This window comes from Cavia porcellus, unplaced genomic scaffold (assembly GCF_034190915.1).
Source record: "Cavia porcellus strain 051 isolate PalLab524CR breed Dunkin Hartley unplaced genomic scaffold, mCavPor4.1 scaffold_22, whole genome shotgun sequence".
Classification (NCBI taxonomy): domain Eukaryota; kingdom Metazoa; phylum Chordata; class Mammalia; order Rodentia; family Caviidae; genus Cavia; species Cavia porcellus.
In genome coordinates this window covers 46,682,614-46,707,015 of record NW_026947505.1, presented here as the reverse complement: position 1 = coordinate 46,707,015, position 24,402 = coordinate 46,682,614, and the positions used below count along the sequence as shown (strand labels likewise).

The following is a 24,402-nucleotide window of genomic DNA, read 5'->3' as shown; positions in this document are numbered from 1 at the left end:
AAATTGCCGCCAGTTAACAGAGTCTCTTAGCTGCACCGTTGTGGGTTTTTTGTTTGTTTGTTTGGGGGTGTTTTTTTTTTTTTTTTGTACCATAGATCAAACTCACAACCTCGCGCTTACCAAGCAGGTGCTTATGCCACTGAGCTAAATCCCCAGCGATGCACCCTGCTACTAATCTACAAGAACTAAGAAGACCCAAGAGCATCCAAACTTCTGTAAAGAAAGTTCTAAAGGGCAGAAGTATAGGAAATTGGTGAGTCACTGATAATTCCACTAAGTCATCCTTAGGTGAGGAATGTCGGCATAGAAAACAATCATAATCTTAGCTCCAGTGTTGAATTTGAGTAATTTCACAACAAAAAATACATGGCTAAAAAAATTACAAATATCATTGTCTTTTCTCAAGAACAGATATTGAAGCTAGGAAAATATGAGAAGATGTCTTTTTTCCTTAGGTCAAGATTTGGCGTGCTCTCTACATAGGGACATTGTGGAGCAATTGTCTTCCAAGAGCCCTCTGTCCATGTTCTTAGTAAATCTTTCTTTGGGAGCTCCAAACAGAAGATTTCAGATAAGAGCCTAATGCACAGTTATAAAAAGTCATTCTCTCACTTTTCCATTTCAGTCAAACCATTCATAGTGCGATGTATGACATATAACATCAAAAATATTCATACATGCCAACACTTACAGTTAGAAGGGTGTTATAATTGTCCAATTCTCCACAGCCCTCACCAGCACTAATTTATTCTGTTTTACAAGCGCATAGGACTTTCTGTTCCTTATTATATTACATGCATTTTATATCTGATTATAATCACAGCAAACACTCAAGTTTTAATCACTTTCAGTAAAATATTTCTAGTATCTATATTCTTCAATATACATATCAGTCAAAATACTGCTTTTGAAAAATTGAATGTTTTAAACTCATATTCTCTTTCCTATTTTATAAGGCAGAAACAAAAACCTTGGAATGCATAGAGATTAAGTAATCTGCCCAAAGACATATAGACAGATGTGGGAGAGCCACTTGCTTTTCCTTAAGTATTAACAACTTCAGTTCTTGGTAGAAATATGTATCAGAAATAATGCTATATGTGAGAGAATACACAGGTATATAATATTCATTACATATGACATCTGTTGACCATATCCTAGAAGAAATATAAGTCCTGCTTCAAAGAGTTGCTTCAAAAGGAAATATTGGCAGGAAAGTTCTAGAATACCTTCAAGACCTTCATTTTGAGTGCACTTTGAAGTGAGCACTGGACATTGGCTGTCAATATAGGTTAAATCCCAACAAGCCATGACAGACTGGACACTGGGGGAGGATCTACAGATGATGATAATGATGAGAATAACATTAAACACCTGGCCAGTACTGACTATGGACTCCATGCTCATCTAAGCATAGGAGTTGTCCCTAATTCATCTTACCCACAAAGAAGCCTATAAGGTATATACTATTATTATCCCTATTGTGCTGACCAAGAAACTGAGGCTCAAACAAGTTAGACAACTTGCTCAAAAATATGCAGCTGACTGCATATAGGTGAGCCTAAAGCGAAACAGGATGCCTAGCGTGAAACTCTTGCTTAAGTCCTGTACTTTTCTGCCTCAGAAAAATAATGTCATTTGGCAAATTTTGTTCTCATAGGCAACATAGAAAGGGTGGGTGGAATCAAAATAAATGAGCAGATTTCAACTTATATTAAGGAATACTAATTAAAGAAAGAGTGGCAATCTAGAGGAAGATTTTTCAATACATAGTCATAAGTTTCATTCTGTTCAGTATCCACATCATGTAAAGGAATCCACCGAAGGCATGCTCACCCACTGTATTGGCTGAGAGGTTCTGCAAAGATGTGGAAATCATAACTTTAAAATAATTTATGTAGTACTCCCCTTATAAGGAGTACAACAGAGAATAACAAGTTTGCTCTTGAATTCTCCATCATCATTCCCCTACATGAGTCTTTTCCTTTCTATATATTGGCTATGAAATATTAGACGTATATGTGTTCTCCCAAATGTGGTATTATTTCTGGTGCATATTTCTACCAGTAGCTGAAGTTGCTAGTGCTTAAAGAAAAGCCAGCAACTCTCCCACATCACCATCTATATGGCTTCAGTAGTCTACTAATTCTGAGACCGAGGGTGGCTTTTTGTCTCTGTTCCATAAAACATAAAATTTTCACAAAGGCAGTATATACTATATAGTATGTATGTTGCATAGTCTAGGTACTAGGGGTATTTTACTCAAAGTGATCTAATGAGCTGTAGAAAAACTACCATTCACACTGAATTTGCTGCAATTCAGAATTACTAATGTTAGTGACTTTTCTGTTTCTCTGCTCCTTTCCGAATAATGAGCTGTGGTAAGTTACACAGGTGCATAAAAAATTAAAATATGTAAGGAGAAACAGCTTGTAATTCCCCATCTTTTCATGAGACCTTTGAATTCACTCAATTATAGTTACCAGGTCAGCAGAGCACTGTTCCCTTTTCAACTCACATTAACTTTTAATGTTTGATTGATTTAAATGCATAGAATTGCAAAGTGCACACACAAATTCTTGGTAGTTTCCATTAGAAAATAGAAGGATGACTCATCAAGCTTTCCTTTTCCTGTAAACACATTTAGCACAAAACACTCAAGCCAGTGTGCTTTCAATGTCTCTGACCTCCAAATGTTCCTGCGTTGTAGGGGTGGATTATTTGCTGAAACTACGTAACACTGGCAGAAAACAAGCAACTGGATTGGAAGCAGAATTGCTCACTTCCAGCAGACAGGTAGGAAGAAGCCTCCTTGGCTTGGAGCTCCCAACGCGCCCTCTGCTGGCTTCTGGCCCAAGCGGCCTGCTTTCAGGGCTTTGGTCTCCTCCTTAGGCCATGAAAAGAGCTTAAGTAGGAAATAAATGAATAAGAGGAAGTAGTTAATGAGTTCCAGAAATTCTGCCATTTTCCTAACCTAGAAACACATATATAGAAGCAGAAGTCGGCATTTCTAAAAGAACTTCCTCACCCCACTCTCCGCATCTGCTCTGTCTACCTGATACCACCTGATGTGCAGTTAAGGAAAGCATAGGACAAGTCATAATGTGAATTACAGAGAGATTTGTCAAGACTGGGTTTGACATAAGCTTGATGGGTAGAAGATCTAAGCTACCTTTAGCAAAGAGCATCATTTATTAATGCTTCTCTGAGCTAAAGCATCTCATTTGTTATAGTGTCTGGGAAGTTGCCTTTGAGCTCATTTCTGAAAGGAAAGGAAAGAGAACACTGGAAAATGTTTCCTCTTGGACAGACATGCTGATGAAATCCTGCTTGGTACAAGTCCAGATTTCGGTCTCTCGCTGAATTTTTAATAGTGTTTCTCTTGGACAAGTCCCCCACCTCTCTGGTTTTGACCACTGATACTTGCAGAGGGGATTATTCTACTCAGAAACTATAGATTTTGTTTGAAAGAGACAGACATTGCACCTGGAAAAACTGGCTAGAGAAACAGAGATATTGTTTTATTAACTCCCTAAGTAGTCTCTAGTCTTTACAACTTGAGAAACTGTGCTAATAATGAAACACATTTTCAGTGAGCAGATATAGTTCATAGGCTTTTCCTTGCTTTGTTGAAAGGCAGTGCCTTCAAATGAATGCCAAAGAGTAACCCTGTGTATTCAAACAGAAAAGGGAGCTCTATGCATTAGAACTATCTAAATCACTTCTGCTATTTGCAGTGTGGAAAAGAGAATAAATGTCTTCACTTAAAACTGAAAGGAAATACTGGAACAATCACTCTCATAGCAACAGATATTTTAGAAGCTCCTGCGTGATTACCAAGTGTGTTTCATCTTTTCCTTTGTTTGAAATCAGATCACAGGCTGCTAAATCGGCAGGTCAAAATAAGACAAAGACTTTCACTAGAGGAAAGTGTCATTTCCTAGATTTATCGTGGTGATGTGTTGAATTATTTTCTGTATAGTTCATCTTTTTAAATTACTATCTATGCTTAAATGGTTGATTGTCTCAGAGAATCAGAAAATATTTGTAAAATCAAATACTTTATCTTCACTTATATTTACATCAATTAATTGGCCAAGATACATTTTGATGAAGTGGCAAGTGCTAGAACTCACTATCAAGATGTAATGTGATTATGACAACTGACTTTTGAGTCTATGGGCCCTGAGACAGGCATTCTAAGGTGGAGTATTTATTAAGGAAATCTCAGGATCTCTTAGCAGAGAAGGCCACTCAACAACGCCAATAGCCCTAGGGACCCCACTGTTGGCCCAAGGTCTAGAAAGCCCTTGGATCCTAAATGGGTTTCCATATGTTTTTTATGTCTATTGGATGCAGGCTGCCTCAGGCAGGGGTGTAGCCCCATCTCCAAAGAGGTCTTGACTGCTAATAATCTTTTCCAGTTACACTCCCAGCTGCTAAGAGAGCAGTTTCTACCTTGGCAGTACATGGAATAGTCCATCACATTGTGTGTGGAATCATCTAACAATCATCATCTCATCAGTAGATTACAATGAAATTTTGGAAATTATTTGGGTTCACTGCAATGCAAACATTATAAAACACCTTAGAGTTATAACAACTGCCATTTCTTTAATATATCTGGGAAAGAAACAAATTTAAACATTATTGAATTCTCATAAATAATAAATGAAGTCAGGTGTGGTGGTGTATCCCTGTAATCCCAGCATTTGGGAGGCTAAGACAGAATCATTTGCAAATTTGAGACCAGCATAGGCTACAAAGTAAGCCCAAAGCCAGCCTGAACTGCATAGTGAGACTCTGTTCAAAAAACCAAAACAAAGCAAAACAAAAAAGTAAATGTAACAACAACTTCTGAGAAGACAAAGATCATAAAATGTAATTACTCAAATCATATGGAAATTAAGATCTTTCCCACTTGTGTTAATTTCTAAAGTAAATGTCCATGCAGTGGTTATTTTAACTATTGAGCATCCATATTTGCTATAAAGATACTTAATATGATAAATGGAAATTCTCTAAAAGCCCTGTATTCATGCAATGTCAGATATATTCATTATCAACTTAGAGTCTGCTTTTGATTAAAGTCTGCGGGCTTAAAATGCAAGTGGAATACACAAATACTGTGTCTTATTTTTGAATATTTGAATATGACATTATCTGGTAAATTCGTATATCTTTATTTGGTAGTAATCAAATGTAAGCATTCAAGAACACGGGGAGATTCCACATAGATTTTTATATAAAGCAACATTTTTTCTAGTACTTATTCTAATGTTTTACTCTTAATTTTTGCAAGGATCTTCCCAAAGAATTATTTAAAGAAAACTACCCTGAATATTCAAATAGTAACATTTTATATCACTCCCATTAAGTTGTACTTAGTTCATCTTGTAGAATCTTAAAAGCAAAGCATAATATTTTGTATCTCTTCATACTTGAATCTGTCCTAAGATGATATGATGAAGAAACCTATACAATTACATTGAAAGGTCATTTATCGGTAATGAGGGAGGAAACATTTATTTAGCTCACAGTTTGTAGAGGTTTCAGTCCGTAATCCATTGACTCTAAAGCAGGGTGACTTGACACTGTTTCTCTGCAGGAGAGAAACAGTGCACGGAGAAGCAGAAGACAGCAAAAACAAGAAAGCAAGTCACCTTAGCAACATTTTTCTGCACATTTTATACTCTCACTAACCTACCAAGATTAGGGCAGTACCAAACAATCACTGAACTGATTTAGTAATCACACAACCTTAATTTCAGCATTATACCATGATTCAGTAGATTCAGCCATCTCTGAAAAAGCCCCACCTCCAACTACATGAGGTTTTGGGGGACATCTGAACACAAGTTTTGGCAACGTACAAATCACATTGTAAACATAAGCTTTGGCAATGTATAAATCAATCACATTGTAAAAAGTAGATATGAAGAAAATGTGTGACGTCTGTGAGCTCCAGCACAGAGTCTGCATTTGTTTTACTCACCACTGAAACTCAGAGCTTTAACAGGGCATCTGATATATTCCAGGCCCTCTGTAAACATTCAGTCAATGTTGAGAGAATTCTAAGTCTTAGAGCTTAAAAAAGTAAATTGTTTTCTCTTTCCAGACATGAAGGAAATTTGTTTATTACTATTTTCAGATTTAGATAAAATGTTGAAAGTATTTTTTAGCTAACAAATTCGAATTTATGTATTCAGATTAAAACTTTTTTTTCCTTTTGTTCAAATTAGGACAAATTCCTTTCTTACTGAAAACAAAATATTTATTTCCCCTGCAAGAATAGCAAAATGAAGACAAATTTTAATTTTAATATCGTTTCCTACCAAATATAATAGGAAACAAATGCTCAGCATTTTGAAGAAAGAACTAGTAAAATTTTGTTTAACAAAAAGCATGTCCAGAAGTTTCAAATATTTGCTCTACACCTGCTTACTTCTGGTTTTTCCAGAATGTTCTTAGAATCCAAATGAATTTCTCCAACTGTAAGTAGGAAAAAATTAAATGAAAAGTATAGATTGAGTATGTAAACCACATTCCCAAAACCCAGCTATGTTATTACAAAGAACCAAGATAAACTCTGAATGAACATGACCCTAAAGAGTTGCGAATAAGTATATCTTGCCATCTTGGAAGTTCCAAAATCCAGGCACCTCCATGTGTTAAGTACTACAGTCACCACTCTTTTCTCTAGAAATAGAAACTTAACCACTCTATGTTTATATTCTATTAGTGGCTGAGTTTTGGAAGTCATGCCAAGAGGATTCCAGAAAGGGGAAAAAAAACTCCTTGTGTATGATTCATCTGTTATAAGCCTCCATAAATCTACATCACTACCAATATGACCAAAATTGCTATATAAATACTCAAGAATTGGAACAGAAGAGAAAAACAGGGTATTATGTCAGAATTCAATTAGTTTGGTAAGGAAACATTGTTGTTTGTGGGGTTTTTTTAGTGGTATGCTAACTTGAGCATAAGACTGCTGCAGGAGAAAGCCCAGGGCATAGTTTACACCCAGACTTTAACTACAGCAGTAAGCAGGATGGCTACGTGCTCTTTCATCTGCAGCACTGCATTTCAAGGCTTGATTTAAATGGTCAATACTTTAAAATATATGAAGGCAAAAATATTACTCATTTGCATTACAATCTTGAAAAGAATGACTTTGCATTAATTTTAATATGTGCTGGCCTAATTTACTTCTAGGAATGTTTCTGCCAAATTATACTCACAGTGAAAGTCTGGAATACAAATAAATATCTAATTTCTTTGAGTCTATACCTCTGAATCATTTGGGAAAATACATACTTTGATATTTCTTCTAATATTTTACTCTTAATTTTTTTATAAGAATTTTACAGAAGAATTCTTTAATGAAAACTATCCTATCCAGATAGAAATAGTTCATATCATTCTCACTGACTTGTATTTAGTTTATCAGGTATAAACTTAATACTGCACACACATAACACACACACATTGATAATTGTTATATCAGAATATATGGCAATTTCTCCCAGTAACATGGATAAAAACCAACAGATATACTGAAAGAGAAAAAGTTACTTCTTTACCTAATGATCTGGAAGATGTCACTCTGAGAACTTTTCTAAGAGACAAGCATTTAAACAAACTTCATCAGCTCTATTCTAGAACCAAAACAGTGTTAATGAAAATGTTCTAGCTCCATGTAGTCTTTTGAAAGAGAATATAGATAAAAGACATCAGTTAAAAGAAAACTTTCTGAACGTTTTTCTTGCATGTATAAACATATTATTTTTAGATTTCAAAACAATAATAGGTAAAGCTATCTTTTCACTGGTATATTCATTTTTAAGAAAAAAACACTCTAAATATTTGGAATGATTAAATAATATGAAGCAGTGGGTGATTAAATGTCTATGTTAAGTGATATGAACAAGGAGTTTTACAGAATTCAGAAAGCAGGACAGTAATATGGAGGAGAAGAATTTGAAACCATATTTCTCAGAGGCCAGGAGAATTGGGATATATCTTCAAATTTGAGTCAGAATTGAGCAGTCATATTGGAGAAGAAATGGTATACCTACCTGGAAGAAAACAGCTAATTTTTGGCTCACTAAGTAAAAATTACAATTTATCACCTAACTTGTATAAAAGTTAAAGGACACATGAAGCTGTTTAAGATCATACTGAGACAATATTGATTACAATTAAAGTTCTTTATTGGGACTCTTACTAATATTTAAATTAATGATGTTTTTGAATACTTGTGATTCTATATACATGAAATCAAAGGACGTAAAAATCTCAACTACTGGGATGGACATCAGACCAAGAGACTAGTTTTAGGCAGGGAGTAGCAGCTAAAAAGGGAAACCATCTGAGGTGTTTAAAATACTTGATGTCATGAACTAGGTGGTGATTACACAGACACTTGTAAAATTCACCAAGCTCTACACTTGAGATGTGTGCATTTACAAACTTATTATTTGTGGAATGTATCTCATAAAATAAGTAAAAATAGATTAAGAATGACTGAGGAAACAGGGTTACTTAGTATAATATAAATTTAGCACTAGACTAAAGCTTTTGAGTTAGTTACCTCACCTCTGGTTTTCACAAATAAGGGAACAGGCTTCAATCAAATGCACAGATTTACTCCAGGTCACAGGGACATGCACTGCTTACATTTGTCTTTTAAAGTTTGTCTATTCTTTTCTCATGCCTCCAAAATATGTTTCATATGCCACGTTTTCCTAAAAGAACACCCTAATGAAAGAGTTTTGGCCCAGACAGGACACTGTAGCAGGTAAAGCCTCAGGCGAAACCAAGGAGCTCCATCTCCCCCACCCCTAGGAATTTACCTGTGACCCTAACTTCTCTGCCCCTAGGAATTTGCCCCTGGTGCCAAACGAGTGCCAATGGGCGACCTGTGCATCCCTAATGCCCCCCCTTAGGTTCCACCCCAAACCTAAGCTACATGTATGCCTTCACTCCACATGTCCCACAGAGAGATCGCTGACCCCAGGGGGAGATGCCGCACCCCAGGGGATCGGGATCTCCCCGCATTCTTAAAATAAAGGTCATTTATATTTCATACTTCTTATCTTTTCAGCCACCGCTCCACAGTTCTATCACCTAATATTTCATTAAATTCCAAGTAATATTTATTTACCCCTTTCTATATTGTTGCTTATAGTCGTCACACTTCTTTTTTGTCTTTATTTTGCCATCTCTAAACTAAGTTATTCCAATTCCTTCTTTATTTTAACCTTACTTTTCATGCCTATCTATTGTTGGAGACCACTACAAAGTGTCCCTGAGCAGGATTTAAAATTAGCTCATTGGCTTTCTATGTTTATCTGTGAGTCTGTCCTAAGCCAAGGCCCCTTGCCTGACGATGGGAGCTGATTCTTAGTAAGTGAACCTCTAAAATCACTGGTCCTGGCTGACACCTATAGTGGCCTGTGATGCCAGAGATATCACAAAGGCCTGATAAGGCCACAGCTGAGAATACCTGGTTCCAAATGCAATTAACAATATAGAGACTGAAACTGCAGGCATCCCACTCCTGCTATCTCTTTCCCACCATAAACATCATCATGGAGATAAGACGGTTCTCCTAAATTGGCATAATTTACTACATGGAGAAGACTCTGAAGTGACTCCCAAGGTCCTGCTCATTTCCCACACTTTCCTCAGTATCTTCCCTCTTTGCTTGAAAACCTGATAAATATGGGCCTCCCAGAGAAGCTCTTTGTCTCAGCTCCCAGAGTGTCAAACTCTGCTTTTGATCCTCCAGGAGCCCTAAACTCACACCACTTGTCTCATTTATTTAACCCTTCACCACACCTTCATTTGGGAGATACCAGATCTCGGCCAGGTCCCCAATAATCTGTATCAGTCTAACACACTTTCTTTAATGATATATTTTATGTGTAAAAATCAAATCTTGTCCAAGTCATAGAAATTTAGCAAATGAACCTGTTCTAGACCTTGAAGAAATCCTATACATGCCTGAGGATGATCTTTTTATGAATGGCTATATATCTATCACATTAGCGTTATTTCACATGTATAATCTTTGCTCTTCTGCTCTATAGATAAAGAATGACAGATGGCATTGTTTTAGGTAGATATAGCCCCTTATTCTCCTGCCTAATTAGTTGGTCACTGACCTTTTCCAAAGTAGCTACTCACATTGATATTTTCTGCTCTACCAGCAAGAAGCACTATTTTACTATTCTTAACTACTTGAGATCTTAACACTGATACCTGTCTATTAAAAAAAACTTCTAAATGATTTTTCTTTGCTTCTTTTTCCATTCAAATGACTTTCAATTCAAAATAGTATTATCTAAATGCTATGGTATGTATGTGTCTCTTTAACAGGGCTCTTGACTCTTACTTAGATATGTTAAGATTTTCTGAAAAGTTTTAAAGAAAATCCACATGCCATGAATTAAGTAAATTACCTATGGAACAATACTTTGGCACCCTCATAAACAACTATAAAGTAATCCAAGTACAAATATTCCTGACATTACTAGATGAAAATGTCAGTTCATTTGTTGTAATTGTGTTCATAGATGAGTTTATTCTAAGAGTTTTTAAAAGTCTATATTTTGTCTGCAAGTGGAGACACAACAACCTTGTGGAATCCATTTCCATAATCTTCAGAAGAGTCTATAGCCAAAGAAAGCAGATGCCAAAACTTTGCTATACAGGGAAAAACCTATCAGGGGGCCAGTTTGGGACATATTACTCTGTGTTGACTTAATTATGACAATTCAGACTAAGGAAGATTCCAGAGACCTCTAGTCCAGAGCAGCATGGAAAATCCTATCGTCACTCTAGATGGACAGTGCCATATTTTTTTCCCATTAAGATCTATTTTTTACCCTGATTCATCCTACTTTGTGTTCCAAGAGTCTGAATTGAATGGGCCTTATTAAGGACCTCTTTTGCCTCTGGCTTCCTTGGGATAGGCCAATGAAGGGCAACAGTAACACAATGTGAGAAAGAGCTTTTCTCTGTCCCCTAAGAAGAGGTCCATCTCAGTTAACTACATTCCTTGACTGAAGGTTACTTATTAGTTTGCTTTCTGCACACATTCTGTAGTGTCTCTAGATTCCATCAACACTTCTTGTTCCTTCAAATATGGGGATAATAACAGACTTTCCACCAGCTTTTGTCCTACACTTATATAGATTTTCCATATTCTGTCCACATCTACTCAAATGATTCTTTAATAAATTCTTTCAGAATGTTCAAATTTTATCTGCTTTTCAGGATCCTTGACTGATACTTGAATTCCAATTAGTCAATGAAAGTCACTTTGGAAATATGACCCATCTTGGGTAAAAAAAAATGTGTAATACACACACACACACACACACACACACACACACACACACTCACACAGCAAACAAGCACAATGGCAGTATCGAAAACTAGATTTTTGCTTCAACAAAGCTTTCATCCAGTGTTGTGTCTGAGAGAAGAACTAGGAACTATAATTACTTCATTTTCTTCACACCAAATAGGGCACTTCTGAGGTGTTAACTGCACTCCTTTCAAAACTCTCTTGGTGAGAGTGAGCTAAAGTTACCCTTTGTAGGTATTAGGTTAAAGCACTCATTAACTGTTTCCTTTCTTTTCTTCACCGACCCAACTTCTTCATTTCCTAGTTGGGTTTTCCTGAGAATTTGCCTTGGTATTTTTCCCATGAATCATCTCATAATCTTTCTGAAAATCCCAAATTATAACAAATGAGCAGTCAATTTAATAGACTTCTAGGATAAGTGACTAGGTCACCTAGCGCTTGAAGAAAATGTGCAAGTTACATAGCAGAAAAGACAGAGAAGGCAGGAAATGCCAAGAAGGTAACTAAATCTTTAAAAACACATAAAAAGAAGGCTGATATGTATGGAGTCGCATTAGCTGCTTAAGCATCATGCATGAGCTGTCTAGGCAATGCAAGATAATAGAAGACTTTTGCATCACATTAAGGTCTAGACTTTAAAATTATAACTGGGAGAAAAGTGATCATACCTGCATTTCAGATTCACCATTTGGTGGCTGTATGAAGGATGGAGCTAGTTCTATCAAAAAAATTTAGCATAATGTAATACACTGAAGTAAGATGCAAGTTAGAAGAAATAGATTCAAGAAATAAGAAACAAAACTGTCAAGTTCTAGTAGATGTGGGAGCTGAAGGGGAGGAAAGAATTTTAGATGACTCTAAGTGGAAGACTGGATGGACACAGGTAAGATTGACTCTCTTGCTGACCGGGCATGAGGAAGGTTAGAATTTGACATGCCCTGAGGCTGTGCAGTTCAAGAAACTCACAGGAAGAAACACATAACTGGCAGATGAAACGAACAAGGAATGAGTGTAGGAAAAAATATTTGAGAGAGAAAAGTATGTTGTAATGGAAATTATACAAGACAAAATCACTTCAGAATGAGCATGGTGAGAAAAGCAGTGGTATAAGGAAAAAAAAAAAAAACCTGTAAATTCTGGCGTATTATACTGAGGAAATAAGGGTCTCTAAAAACGTGGACCCAAAAAGTCAGCAAGATCTGAGGACAACTCATAAATTACACTATCTTCCATTTTCCCCCTTTGTTTATCCCCCAGTTATTTATGGAATACTTACTCAGGAAAATGGTAATGTCCCTTTAATATTTTTATACTCTGAAATTTTCTTATGGCAATAAATTAAGTGTTCCTTAAATTGAACAAAAAGTTCACTTCTTTGCTTAAGGTCTAACTAGGTCAACAAGGAACTTAATTTTTTCTGTTTGTGAATCCCAAGCCAAAAGAATAGACAATACCATTTACATACTAATATGAATGCTCCAAAATTTCTCTATTTCTTAATATTCCTTTGCCTATTATGAAGACCTACTTCTCCCTTTAGCATTCCCTTAAAACAAAAGGAAACCAATTCTGTGGAAGATGTATGTATCCCGGGAGGATACATACTGCTTTCTTCACTAGCTATCATTACATTTGTTGCATAACAAATTGAGTCACAACAAATATAAGTCTGGAGAAATAAATATAGAAAATGGGAAGTAATACAGTAATAGGATGATTCTGACAGTCATAGAGCTAACCATATATTTCGGTCACTTTGTTTTTTATAACTAGGACAAAATTTCACACCAACATATAAAAAGGAGGAATGATTTGTTTTGACTCATATGTCATTCCATAATCAGCTGGCTTCAAAACAAGGAATAAGATGGCAGAGTCGTGAAAAAATAATAGCTGGTCATGGCATCAAGGAAACAGAGAGTAAATGGAAGAGCAAGAGAGGCAGATATACCTTTTGAGGTCTCACAGATAGTAACTGACCTCTTCCAACCAGGCACTAACTCCTAACAGATAGTAAAATATAATGCCCCAGAATCTAGTCACAGTGTGAATGAACTTAGAATATATTACACTAAGCAAAATAAGCCATATGTAGAAAAATACTGTACAGTGTCACCTCTATGTAAAATCTAAATCTCTCTCACCCTTAGAAGCCAAAAGTAGATTGATGATTACCAAGGAGAAGGAAGGAGTGAGAGGAAACAGGAGATGTTCACCAAAGGGTAACAAGTTTCAGATTAAAGATAAACAATATAAGGACCTAACATTCTGCATGAGTGGAAGTAGATATATCAATTAATTTGAGCATGGTAATCATTATACAGCATATATATATATGCATACATATAAAACATCATATTGTGTACCTTGAATGTGTACAATGTTTTTTGATTAAATATTTTTAAATTAAAAATGCAATAAAATGATTTCAAAAAGGAATGCAAAGATACCCAAATAAAACATAAAAGAATATTGATTTGAATCAGTGTTCTTCTGTCTGACTAAAACCCAAGCCTCTAAGCATCAGGCTACACTAATTCCAATTCTCTCTCTCCTGGGAACCTCAGTGCCAGGAGGTTTGATGAGTAGGAGAAAGTTTGAAGATTGGGAAGTTCAAAGACTGGTCATTACAATATTAGAACACTTCCTCAAGTCTAGATTTACTTTTCATATTTCTAAAATGACCATAGCTATACATCTCAGCACAGTTAACTCTCTAATAGAACTTATTAAAATGCAGAAAATATTTGAAGCACAGATATAAAATTTTAAGTATATAAAAAATAAGAGATTGAGAAAGCAATGTGAGTTTATTTTAAAATTAATGTAGACCAGTAAATTTCAAACTTAAAACTTTAGTGATACAATGATAAAAAGAATTAATAATAGGAAGTTTACCTAACAGAGATGCTTAATCAGAATAGCAAAGAGGGAAACTAGTCAAATACATAATAAAACATTTTTAAGCAATTAATCATAGACATTGGACAAACCCGTGATAAAAGAAGATAGGCATCAGTATAGTCTCTGTTCCACTTCACTGAACAGAAGTAAACCATTAGGAGGCTAAAGCCATGAGCTTTGTGTTTCTGTGTCTATATCTGCATTATAAGCCTGGATTCCTCAGCAGGGAATTTGCAGTTACACATTTAAACTCTGAAGACTCATCTTGTGAGCACACATTTGATACCTTCACCACTCTTGGGACAGTTTCGTTCCCATAAAAATTTGGGATGCATTTTTCTAGTCTAAAATCAAGCCTTCCTGGGAAGAGAATAACTTTTTAAGGAACACATCAGCATGCTGTTGTTTGTCTTCTGCCACTGCTGGTCATTCTTGGGTTTAGGATGACCACTTTCCGAGAATAGAAAATCTGAGTGAAATGAGCAATACGCTTTGAAATTGCTTCATTGCTATGTTTGGTTTTCTTTTATAATTATGGTTGACTTATTCCATAAAATGTGTTGCTACGATAGTCTCATAATTGCAATCCAGTCTAACCAATTTATTATTCACTAGAGAAAACGGTCACTAGCCTACAGAATGTAAAACGGCTTGTGCCGAAGACACTGGTTAAGTTTTCCAGAAGTTTTGCTTGAGTTTTCCATAGGAATTGGCCTCGAGGCAGAGCTAAATTTGAAGTATCCTAGAAATAACATGAAAAATGCCGTTCTAGCCTTATTTTCCATCTTAAATACTGAGCAGAACCGTGTGTTGAAAGGGAACCATTTGTGTTGGACTAAGCAGAGAAGAAGGGGGAAAAATGTGGGATGACCAGAATAAAAGTAGAGTCTGAAACATTCTCTTTCTCTCTCTCTCTCTCTCTCTCTCTCTCTCTCTCTCTCTCTCTCTAATTCAAGCCACTGTCAAAACTACAGGCTTGGTTGGGGGGAAAGATCCCAATCTCTGAAAACAGTAGAAGCATAATTTTGTCTTGCAAAATAAAATTGCAAAAATTGCAATAAAATTGCACTACTTAATCTGAATGAAAATTATATATAATATTGAGTGTGTATATCATTATCTCACTAATCAAATAATATAGATATAAGTATATCTGTATATCTATATTCTATTACAGTTTCCCAATTTCCCTGCCTTCTACATTAAAAGCAAGATAATAGACAGTGCAGTCTGAAATGCTTAGCAAGAACCTGTTTTAAAACAAGACAAAGCAGAGCAAAATGTAGGTTGTGAATAAAATTAATTCGGTTGCTCCCTCAGAATTTCCTAATCTTCTGAAATTCAGATCCATAGTTAGTAAGAAAGAGAGTACAATAATAACTGAACATGTGAACATAGTGATATATGTTAACTATGGCTAAAATAAGTAATAAAAATACCAACCGTGCCTTCTCTGAAACTTGGATTCTGTCTGTTTTATAACCAATGATGTACATCTATAGTATACATCTCTTTATTTAACTCATAAGCAATGTTTTATGCATGAATGAAGAAGTAGTTAAGAAGACTGGGTCAGGAATAAATATAGCTCTTACTGAAAATATGAGGGAAATAATATGCAGATTAAAACGCCTTCAGAAAGAACTTACAAATCCAACACAGATGTTCTGTAGTTTACAATGATTCAAACAATATTTTTCAGCATTTTAAAGGTGAAAAATCATTAGAAACTGTACTGTTGATTTTGAAGTTTGATTCTTTCCTCAGCTAACAGTGTGCCATATGATACTCTTCTTAAGTAGGGCAGTGGTAGAAAACCTCAGCTCCTAATCATCTATGCAGCAAAGAAAATAGACAGCCAGTGTTCTACAGTGTGCTGCATTGCTAGGCTGGGATGCAGAACAGGTTAAATGTCAATGCCTGCTGGACATTATGGTCCCCTGGTACTTATGTCATCTGGAAAATATAAACTTATCTAACTTCATATTTTGTTATGATGAAATTTCCAAATTTCAGATTTTTTTCCTCTTCAACAATTCTAATTTCCTCAAATTGGTGTAATTTTCTCATGTACTCAATGATTTCTGGTTTCCTTTTTTTGAACTAATAAAAAATAGTAGGCTGGGAGTGATGGCAGAGGCCTATGGTCACAGCACTCAGGAGGCAGAAGCAATAGAATCACTTCCGGGTCAAGGCCAGACTAGGCTACACAGTGAGTTGCATACCAGCCTGTGTTACATAATGAGACTCTGCCTCAAAACAAACAAACAAAAAGCCCACATATAGTAAATAAATAAATAAAAATAGGTAAAAAGTACTTTTTTAGAGAAGTTTTAAGCCCACAACAGTATTGAAGGGAAATATGGAATTCTTATACATTACCCTGTCTGTCCATATGAATAGCCTCCTCCACTGTCAATATCCTGCAACAGAATGAAATCTTTGTTATCAGTGATGATCCTGTACCCCGGGTTTCAGTCTCCAGGTTTTATATTCAATGGGTTTTTGACATATATAATGGCACACATCTGCTATTACAATGTCAGCCACAGTAGTTTACTTTTGCTTAGTAGTACATGTCATGGTTCATGTCGGTGGCCCCCAGGCCTCACACATTTGCATTGTGCATTTGTGATTGGTTCATTGTCTAGCACTTGGATTGGGGGTGTGAGTGCTACACTGGCTGAGAGGTAGAGCCAGGTTGTGATGCAATGGCAGGAAGAAGATGTGTCTTGCTTTTTTGCCTGTATTTCCTTGCTGTTTGCAGCCGCCATGAACTGCGGGCCAGCCATGCCACTCTGACTTGGAGCCAACTAAGTGTGGACTGAAACCTGCAAAAACTGTATGAAATAAACCTTTCCTTTCCCAACTTTGGCCTTCAGGTATTTTGTCTCAGCAACAAGTAAAAAGTAACTAAGACAGTATACTTCAAAGGTTCTTCTATACTTCTTCATTAAACAGGGTGTGTCTTTTCTTAGTGGTAAATGATATCCCATTGTTTAAATCTACTGTAGTTTATTTATCAATTCACCTACCACAAGATATCTTCATTTCTTCCAAGTATTGAAAATCATTACTAAAGCTGCTATAAACATTTGCATTTAGCTTTTTACATAAGCATAAATTTTCAACTCACTTGAATAAATACCAAGGAAGATAACTGGATTTTTATAGTAAGGATATATTTCGTTTCATAAGATGCAACCAAACTGTCTTCCAAAGTGCTTGCACCATTTTGCATTCCCATAGCAATAAAGGAGAATTCTTTAATAAAATACAGATTTCAATGTATTGCTCATTTTGAGTTCTGTTTCTTTGTATTTTATTTTTTAATATCTCCTAAGAACGCCATACATAATGAAGCTAGAAAGTCACACAGATCACACCACCTTTTAACTCAGTCTGAATATTACTAAGAAGACATCAGATGAAATAAAGAGTATGCATACTTTCTCAGTGCTTTAAGTTTATCAAAGTAAGTTCTAAGAATTATTCATTGCATAGTGAGTAGATTTTCCATATAGTAACCCTTTCCATCTGACTTTTTATTATTTTTTCAATAACTATCAAATGTATTTAACTGTTCTTTTTAACATAATTTAGGGATTCTACCAGAAACTTGAAAAATAATGATCTGGGTCCTGGATACATGAATTAAAATGATATCAAACTGAATTATGTCTCCAAAATCTATCAAAGAACAGAAACCAATTAAACAGCAGTGGAAAAATAAGCAGGATCCACACTGATTCCCCAAGTTTATTCTCAATTGTCTAATGTCATACTATAGGGAACTTTCACTTTTCTGTAAATGCAATTTGAGAAGGAAATGAGTAAATGGAAAAATGGTTCAGAATCATCATAATGTATCAGGGTTCCTCAGCCTTAGCACTGTTATTTATGGTTTCTCAGCCTTAGAACTTTTGAGGCACATAAGTCTTTGTCATGCAGGATTATTCCGTGCAGCAGAGGATATTTAGCAGCATCTCAAGCCTCAATTGTGCCAAAAAGATCTCCTTTAATTTTTGCAACCAAAATATTCTCCAGACTGTCAAATATTCCTAGAGTAGGGGCAGAAGGCATTATTGCTTAATTAAACCAAGTGATTGCTTTTCCTAGAAAAAAAAAATGATTAGGAAGTTGAAAAAGTTTAAAGACAAAGTAATAGTATGCCACACAATTTTGCCTTTTATTCTTAATAAAGCAAAAATATGACTTTCACAAAGAATAATCAGTTGAATATAAATCTTTCATTTGGTTCAAAGGTCTGCTCATGACACATAGGGATAAGAAATGTGGGTTTTGTGGATTTTCTATGATTGGTATTTCAGAAGCACAGCTGAGGACCATAAATCATCAGATGTTGTCACTTGCTTATTTGGCAGTTCAAAAGAACAATACTGATCTAATACCAAACAAAATGATACTTCAAGAAATGATCTGTTCTTTCTAAATCTTTACAAGATTTAATTAACTATTATACCATTAATTTTACCTCCTTAATTGCTTTTACTGTATTTTGCCAGCATTTCTGAGTAAATTGCATCAATGTGATTAAAAGAAAGTGAGGTTTCAGGAAAAATTATGTAACTTTGAAGCTAAAATTTATACTAGATTCATAGGTCTTTACTTTCTCTATTTGTTTCTTTCCTTCATTTATAAGAAAGTAAAATTGAAGTGTATTTGTTAACAGTATTGCACAAAAACAGAACCATATGTAACTGGAATTGGCTCTTTACAGAGTCAGAGAAATCCCAGGTGGTGGTAGCATTGGTTCAATTTCTGGAATTTGAAGGTCCAACAACCAAGAGGTCTAGTATCTAAAGGCAGAAGAAGAAACACATTCTATCTGAGAAAGAAAGAAACGTTTCTCTCCTTCAGCTGTTGGTTCTATTTTATCTCTCCCCCATTAGATGAGGCTCACCCACATTGAGGAAGGCAGTCTTTTTTATTTAGTCTACTATTCAAGTGCTAATATCTTTTCACATCCTCTCAGAAATAAGCTTTAACTCTTGGTCTAGCCAAGTTGATACATATGTTAATCAACTTAATAGGAATTATTTTAAGAATTAAACATTCATTTATTTAAGAAAATGTTACTAGGAATTTACTATGTACCAAGCAGTGTTGTATCATAGATACAAATTATAGGAAATTATTAGAGAAGCTATTATTGTTTGTGTCTAGATGTCTAACCAAAGCATGATGCAGTTTTAAATTGCTTTTTTAGAGGTAGCTAAATCTAGAGTATGTGATTGATCCATCCACAACGCTAGCCTTGAGGGTGCTGGATTAAAAGGTGAGGGATTGCCAGGTCAGTCTGTTGATTGGATTGACACCACCCTAGTCTTGGTGGACTAGACCCAATATAAGGGGCACAAAGACCCTAAAAAGGCCCTTGATTGTTTTTCTACCTTGCTGGTTGCCATCAACCATTTCTCTGCCAAGTCACTTTCCTTTAGAGTCAGCCAATTATGCACTGAAACATCTATAAACTGTGAACTAAATAACTGGGTGTCTGGGTATTTTGTCTCAGAAAAGCAATAAAAATAACTAAGAATTTGATACAGAGAGTGGGTCATTGCTGTGACTACACCTGACCATCTGATTCAGAAGCTTTTGGAGGTAGGTTGTGGAAAGTGTTTAGAAATGGTTGGAGATGCCAGCTGAAGCTGCACAGATTGTACATTTAGGAGATTCTGGTTAGTTCTCAGAAGACAACAAGGCCAATAGAAATAATTTTGGTAAAGACCAGGCTCAGGAAGTTTCTGCTGGCAAGAATGACTGCATGTACATTTTGCTGGACTGCAGACAATGTGTGTGACAGCCCGGCAGAGACTTTGTCTGCATTTTGCCTCAGTCCAGAGATTTTGCCTACACTGAGATTAAGTGTGGCACACTAATTAATTTGGCAGAAGAAATTTCAAATCAGACTAATGTTGAGGCAGTGACACGGCCACGGTTTAAGGCTTTTAGACAGCTCTATGTTGAGTATCAAAAAAAAAAAAAAAAAAATGATCCTCTTGCATGTGAAAGCAATTGGCCAGGACTTATCTTGGTGATGGGCTGACTGACATCAGAACTCAGAACTTCAACCAGCACCATCTAGCAGCTCCCAGCTGGACTTGGACCCACAGAAGCTGTCCAGGTGGCTGTGAGCTGAAATAATCTGGTCTCAGCCAAAAAGGGCAGGCTTTCTGAGATTATCTAATACTCCACCAAAAAGCTACTCCCGGATTGCTGAGATAGGTCAGCATGGACCAGTTCTCTCTGTCTATAGATTGTGTGTACCAGTGACAGCAGAGGCAATCCTGGAAGTGGACTTTTCCTCCCTCCCTCTTATTTGTTTTTTGTTATTGTGGTGATGATTTTGTTTTGGATTTTTAGCTACTTGGTTTTATTTTTTTCTTATTCATTTTTGAACTTGTTTTTATAAGAATGTGAATGTGATTTCTAGCCTCTTTGTGATTGTGTTCTGTTCTGTTCCTTTTATCTCTTCCTTTACTCTTCCCTCCTGACTTTTGCACCAGGTATTCAAAGTTAGTTATTCTTCTTTGTTCTCTAATCTTACTTCTAATCTCTTCCTCTTCTTCTACTTCTCTATTTTCTCCTTAACCCACTTTGAATTTTAACCCCAGATGGCAAAGTTCACATATTAAGGACTTGTATATTGCATTCAGTCCTCTAGTTTGTTTTAGATTTTTTAACATAACCAAAAATCTAGTTCATATGGTTAAAAGTGGCAAATTAATGGTTACCTCAGTTTGTCTTTTCTAGGCTGTGTTTCAAACTATTGGTACACTGTAGCCAAAAGTGACATAATTGCTTTAAATAGCTGTTCTCAGTATTCCATGACTGAGGTTCACTAATGGTCACAGAAAGTATTGCAACACACTGCCAAAGAACAAGGGACTGGACTAAATTAGCAGCAACTTCTCATTTCCAACAAATTGAGCAGGTGGGATCTTCCAACATACTTAAAATCCAAAAACCAGCTACACCTGGAAGATATCTCAGAGAAGTAATCATTACTTAAGGGTCCTAAAAAAATAGCAATAAAGCAACCCACTATAGGCAATTTACAAGCATCATCTTGGGAATTAAATTGTAAAAACTAAAGAAAATGAGAAGACATTTAAAAGAGATGCAACCCCAGACATCTGGGTTATCAAAGGTAAATTCAGGGGGGCAATGAGGAGGTAAAATCTTAAAGGCTTCCACCTGTCTTCTATAAAGTGGTAACAACAAAGCAATTGAATGAGGCTCTGGTAAAAATAAAATCAGAAATAATGTCTCAGAGAACTGCAGAAATGGTGTTCAAAATAAAGACCATGCTTAGTGACAAATGCATGAGCAGATACAGGCCAAAAAAAAAAAAAAAAAAAGATGAGCTTAAGAAAATTGTGGAAGTCATGAATGCTCAGTATAGGAACAAAACAGATTCTGTGAGGCAGATTCAAGCAGGTATCCAGGAAAATAAAAATTCCATTGAAAAAATTTACAGCACATTAAGCCAATGTGAGGATAGGATCTCAGATATACAAGACAGGCTTGCAGTTAGAAACCACAAAAAGGAAGATTTCTCAAAAATAGCAAGAGACCATGAGAAGTCAACCTAGCAACTGCTAGGTAAGACAAAGCAGAATAAATTTAGATTGATAGATAGCAGTCAATGAAAAAGCAGACCTCACAAATGATATTAAAAGTAAAATTGTTCACAGATGTCATGGCAGAAAACTTCTCTGGTAGATAAAAACAATTTGACATCCAGATAAGTAAGGCATATGGATTTCCAAATAGCCATGCTCAAAAAAAAAGCTATGGCAGGCATATCATAGGCAAGATTCCAGAAATTCAGCACAAGAATAGAATATTAAAAGATGCTAGGGAAGCGAAACAAATTACCTGTAAAGAAAAGCCCATCAGAATCACAGCCGACTCCTCAGCACAAATTCTCAAGCCAAGGAGAGCTTAAAGTGACACATTTTAAGTTCTAAAAGAAAGCAACCTTCCACCTAGATTGATGTACCTCACAAAAATATCTTTCAAAATGGATGGAGAAATAAGATATTTCCATGACAAAAAACATCTGAGAAAATTTATAGCCACCAAACCAGCACTCCAAAATATTTTGAAGGACATTCTAGAAAGAGTTAAGAAGGATTACAACTCCATTAACCTCACTAGAAGTAACCCAAAACTCAAGGCAAAAAAGTAAAGAGAATGAGGGGGAAAAAAGAGGGGGAGCCAAAAACAGAAAAATAACATGACAAAGATAAGTCCATACATGTCAGTTATAATCATCGATGTTAATGGTCTCAGTCGAAAGATACAGACTGATGAAATGGATCAAGAACTAAGATCCAACAATATGCTGCATACAAGAAACCAAATTAATCAAAAAATACATTCATAGATTAAAAGCAAAATGATGGAAAACAATGCAAAATGATACCAGAAAACAAGAAATATAGCTATTCTATTTGCAAACAAAGTAGATTTCAAACCAGCACTGACTAAGAGAGATAAAAAATGTTACTATATCCTTGAAAAGAAAACAGTCCACAAGGAAGAGATAACAATCATAAATATGTATGTAACAAATACCAGTGCATGCAACTATATAAAACAAATACTAATAGGTATGAAAACTCAAGTAAGCAATAATACAATTGCATTGAGATATCTTAATGTCCTCATGTCACAAAAAGATAAATCAACTAGACAAAAATTCAACAATGAAATATTAGAACTAAACCAAACTTTTGAACAAATGGACTTAGTAATTGTCTACAATGTTCCACTCCACATCATGAGAATACACATTCTTTCCAGCTGCATACAAAACATTCTACAAAATAGATCACATACTGGCTCACAGAGCATGATAAAGTAAATTCAAAGGAATTGAAATTGTCCCATGAATATTATCAGACCATTGTGCAGTGAAACTGGAAATCCATGGTGAAAGAAACCATAAGAACTTCATAAAGACATGGAAATTAAATAGCACTCTCTTGAACAACCAATGGGTCATAGACAATATTAAAGAATAAATCAGCATTTACAGTTAAATGGTAACAGCCACATGATATATTGGAACATGTGAGACACAATGAAAGCAGTCCTAAGAGGAAATTTTATAGCAGTAAATACCCATATCAGGAAAATAGAGTGAGCACATATAAACAACTTAATGATGAACCTCAAACTTCTAGAAAAAGAAGAGCAGGCTAATCCAAAATCTCATGTAAGGGAAGAAATTTTAAAAAGCAGAGCAAAAATTAATGTATTGGAGAATGTTATGGTTTATGTCTGTGTCCCGCCTGGCCTCATGAGTTTGAATTGTGCATTTGTTATTCATTCATTGTCTAGTGCTTGGATTGATGGTGTCAGTGCTCCACCCACAAAGGGGTGGAGCCAGGATGTGATGTAATGGCAGAAGAAGGTGTGTCTTGCTCTTTGCTGGTTCAGGCTTGCTGTTTGCAGCCACCATGAACTGTGGCCCAGCCATGCCCACCTGTCTTGGAGCCAACTAAGTGTGGACTGAAACCTCCAAAAACTGTAAGAAATAAACGTTTCGTTTCTCACCTTTGGGCTTCAGGTATTTTGTCTCAGCAACGAGTAAAAAGTAACTAAGACAGAAATTTGGTATCGTGGAGTGGGGTCATTTGCTGTGACTGTATCTGACCATGTTTTTTGAGAGGCTTTGGAAATGGCTTGTGGGAAATGGCTTGAGAGTTTGGAAAGGTTCAGACATGTTGCTTAGATGCATAGAGCTGGAGCAGCTTAGGCTGTTCTGTAGAGGAGATTCTGATCAGAGCTCAGGAGACCAGAAGGCTGATGATAGAAAGCCTCATGGTAATACCAGGCTTGGGAGGTTTCTGCTGGGAGGAAGGACTGCATTGGTCATTGGACTCCACATGATGTGTGTTATGGCTTGGCAGAAAGTTTGTCTGCATTTTGCTCCTGCCCAGAGACTTTGCCTGAGACTGAGACAAATGGCAATGGACTGATTAATCTTGAAAAAGAAATTAAAAAGCAATCAAACATTGAGGCTGTGGCTATTGTTGGGGGCTTTTAGCCAGCTATATGTTTCAAATCAAGAGCAAAGAGCC

The 24,402-nt window shown here is 35.9% G+C and overlaps 1 long non-coding RNA gene across 1 annotated transcript in view; it reads left to right on the top strand.

Annotated features, from left to right (window-relative positions):
• Window positions 1-2,658: 2,658 nt before the first annotated feature.
• The window catches only part of LOC134472123 (uncharacterized), a 53,352-nt gene continuing 31,608 nt past the window's right edge, over window positions 2,659-24,402 (top strand). The window contains exon 1 of the long non-coding RNA XR_010041987.1: window positions 2,659-2,796. This is a non-coding gene — a long non-coding RNA (uncharacterized LOC134472123). The remainder of the gene's footprint in view (window positions 2,797-24,402) is intronic.